At 36.4% G+C, this 4,159-nt stretch overlaps 1 pseudogene; it reads right to left on the minus strand.

Moving 5' to 3' along the window:
• Window positions 1–635: 635 nt before the first annotated feature.
• LOC120146656 lies at window positions 636–2,553 on the minus strand (annotated as a pseudogene).
• Window positions 2,554–4,159: the final 1,606 nt, after the last annotated feature.

Genomic DNA, 4,159 nt, shown 5'->3' on the forward strand with positions numbered 1-4,159 from the left:
CAAATCCATAACATTTACAAAGAAATCGGTCTTCATAACCCAAGTATATTGATTCAATGTATCAGTTTATATTAGAATAGGTAAAGAACGAAATCGTGAAAAATCTATTACAAAACAAAAGATCAATTAATAAACATTTTTATAAAATATATATTCAATATAATTAAAGAAAAACTTAAATAAAAAATCAAGTTTGTGAGAGAATATTTGACACGACTTTGCATCCTAACTTCGACAAAGCCCCGGCGGGGGGTTGTTCTAGAACTTTCATTATTCGGTGGACAACTTCATGAAATCCTTTTATAACCACCAGTTCTTAATTCATATAAAATACAAACTCTAGTTTACCCACCTCTCGTTTGGAATATACAGATGTATTTTTATTATTGACCTTGCAGAACATTACCAAAGTCAAAGAAACAAAAAACAGTCACAAACATTAGCTCAAATTAAACCATATTAATAAGTAACAAACCAAAATAAATGGGAAGGATTTGTAAACATACCTTGTCTCTTGAAATGCCCCATATTAAAGAGGAGACTTTGATTAGGAACAAAAAGAAAAGAAGCTAAACACATGTTAGCAATAAATATTTACACTACTTCTATCATTTGGCCAGGTTTTGGCAATGGCACTAGATCTGATCGATAGGCTTTCCATCCTCTGACGAATCAGCGGATATAATTTCATGTACTGTGATAACAACATTACCGTTGCTATCATCACTGACAAGAGGTTGGATTATTCCCCGGTGAAGCAACTGCGGTGGTTTCTCAGGCGAAACAGTTGCTTCCACTGTCTTCTTCTCAAAGTGAGCTACTTGGGATAGTTCATGGACTGCTTCTGATTTTTCTCAACGCATTTCACTATCTCAACCAAGATTGAACCCACGGTGGCAGCTGGTAATATTGCTGCCAAGTCTGCATTTTCTAAGGAGATAGCTTTGAGGGCGAACTTGAGGTCTTTCATGGCAGCTTTGGAGTTCTCCACATGGGTATTAGCTGAAGAATATAGATCTGTCATTGTTTTCATTGATGTGGCTAATGCTTTTAGTGCCTTCCCACATTCTACACTCATTCTTGTGCACGATCCTTCTATTTACTTTGAATTCTTCTGATACCTACAAAAATATAAATCATAAATTAAATGTCTGTTTTTTTTCTTACCATAGTGGCATTGTTTAAAGATTGTACAGTGAAGTAGTAGTACTTGAGTATCATCAGATACAATGCATCCATTAATAGCTTCAATCTGGTATGCACATTGTCGAGCAAGAGCTCCAATCTTCAAGTAGTGTTCCATGGGGGCGGAGGCGAAAGCGGCCATGTCCAGGTTCCCATCTTGCAAAATTTGCCTGTTAAAAGGGTAATTATAACTTAATATATTTAAAAGAAGAAGAGATAAGTTAATTAGAGGAAGTACAAATGTTAGTGGCATGCATGCAGATTGCAAAGGCAAAGTTTAGTGGAGAGAAGCCAAATTCACCAATGATTCTTCACTGCTCTTTGAGTTGAGAATACTTTTATATCCCTGAGAAATGACTTGCCATTGCCATTGCCATCATTTTCAGAGGATTGAAAGTATACACCTCCGAATCCTGCAATTTGTTTTGATATTAATATAAAATTATATGTAACATTGTATTTGTACATTAGTATTTCTGTTAATGCACACCTTCAAGGTAAGCAGCAAGCTTTTCCAGGTTGGAAGAGACAACATTGTGAAGAGTTTCACCAGCCCATACTGGACATACAAATATAGATATAAGCATGCAGGTTGCTCCTCCAGTATAATTGTTGATAGTCTTTGATGAGCCAAAACCACCAGTTCATTCACTCGGTACCCCGAAACAGCTACCAAACTGAATGTCAGTATAAATATCATCACTCCATAATCATATCTTGCCTTTATCCTCGGGAAAAAACGTGAAAATGTTGCTGCTGCAGCTGCAATAATTAAACACCAAATCAACTGCATGAGTACATCAAAACATATAGACATATTTTTGTTTGTTTCAGTTTGATGCACACATTTTACATAATTATGTACCTAGTAGAAAGACAAGGATTCCAAGGACAATGGGTTCTCCATTCTTTCCGAGAGACTCGCAAAGTAATCGGCTCCGAGTCCGAGACCACTGGCAAGAAATGTCGCTAAGCCTCTGTTTATAGTCTTGCTTAGAGTTCCACCTGGATATTAACGAGTTACTATCACTGTTTTTCCAATACTTATTACATTAAAATGTTTGTGAACTTTTGAGATTCTTACCCACTGTGAATTCAAATACAACCAAACAGTTAGCACTGCCCACATTCCCGACTCACCAAAACCATCGTAGATTGGCCGAGCATAGTACAAGAGTGACACCAATGTGAGAGCAAGTCCCACTTTGAGGGAGTGAGTGAGCCTTCTCGGGTCATCTTGCCTGAGCTTTTTGGTGCTCTTAGCTGTTGATATAACCTTGTTCTTCAGCTTTCCAGGCAAGGACTTGACCCTGCTCCAAGCACCTACAAAAGGCTGGTGTTTTCTTGAGCTGTTGACCCAATATCCATGGCAGGCTAAAGGTAAGGGATAGTTGAAAGCTTTAGACAGATGTTTTTTACTTCTTTTTTCTCAAGGTAACTGAGAGAGGGGATGTGTATGAAGATTGTCCTCAACTGGCCTATATTATAGTCAGAAAAGTTTGGTATCAAGAATAATTTATTGGGGAAAATGAGAGATTTTAACTTGAGGAATTTCTACTTTCTAGTGCTGACTAGACCAAACATATTGTTTATTAGTACAAACAGCAGCCCACTACTCATTACAAGAACTAGAGAGTTTAGCCTCCTCCCACACCATAAAGATAGTGGCTCAGTGGGTTAAGTTAGCCCACTCAGATTCAGAAGTCAGAACCAAAGGTTTTGAATCCTTGCTTTTAAGCACCATCTATGGTACTTCCCATACGAATAGCACTATCAAATTCCCATTGACATCAGGTTCTTTTTGCTTTTTGTCTTTTGGATCTCTCTCTAAACATCTCTTTTACTTGAGTTTCTGATGTGTCAATTCCCTCAACTCAGCTGGATGATCAGCTAACTCAGTTCACCACATCTATATATGTTTTAAGATTTGATTCAATTATCCAAACCCCAAATTAGTTATTCATGATTTTTTTATTATTTTTAAGTAAGAAAGTGGAAAGATGATGAATCTAATGATTGTGTTAATGGCATTGGATACAACTAGTCCTGCCCCTTCTTTATCCCCAAAGCCCCCCTCCCCCAATATTTGGTCCATCCCTCCATGCACCTAACTAAATATTGAGGAAGTTGTATAGTTGAAGACAAATACTAGATTCAAGATTCAAACATAAGAACATGTGTAATAAATAGTATAAATTTTGGTGGTATAACCTGGAGTAAATTTATTGATGGATTAAATGGGTTGTGGCATATGTATGTACTTCGTCCTTCTGATTTGATAAAGAGCGATAACATATGAGGAATTGGTCGTTGGATGGTGTGATAGTCTCAGTTTCCATGACGAGGTAAAGAAGTGAGTAAAGGTGAGTTGATTTTATTGAGATTGTATCCTATCTCTCGATTATGCTCGAAAGATTTTATAATGACCCTTAATATGTTTGTCAGTCATATAGAGTCATAATAACTATGTGTATGCTTGCAAACTAAGTGAATACAATCAAATGACAATGAATTTGATTTTGGTAGGTCACGTGAGCCTATAAGATGTCACATCAATTAGTTGTAGCTTCTCGATAGTTGTTATATATTCGAGATTTTCTTTCTAAAGATATTCTCTCTATGTCTTCCAAAATTCTCTTGGCATCGAAAAGTCGAAAATGCTTTAGGATCCTTCCGTGGTTGTGAGACACAAGAATAAGGGATGCAAAAGTTATTTAACGGAGTACAACAAAATTTAAGAAATTAAAAAGAACAAAATGTCGAACAAAACATTGTGTATGCCACAGTTCTCATCAGAATTACATAAAGTTAAGAGTTAAGTCCACTAATTAAAATAGATTCAAAGCAATGGATCATGATGACTTTGCAAAAATGAAAAGAAGTTAAAAATGTAGTGATAGCAAATGATGAGCAGACAGATAGAATGTTATTAAATTGCAGCTTAGAAGTTAGAACTCTCCATACCATCCTTTCC

The sequence above is a fragment of the Hibiscus syriacus genome, unplaced genomic scaffold, assembly GCF_006381635.1.
Source record: "Hibiscus syriacus cultivar Baekdansim isolate YM2019G1 unplaced genomic scaffold, ASM638163v2 tig00110930_pilon, whole genome shotgun sequence".
In the NCBI taxonomy this organism is placed as follows: Eukaryota; Viridiplantae; Streptophyta; class Magnoliopsida; order Malvales; family Malvaceae; genus Hibiscus; species Hibiscus syriacus.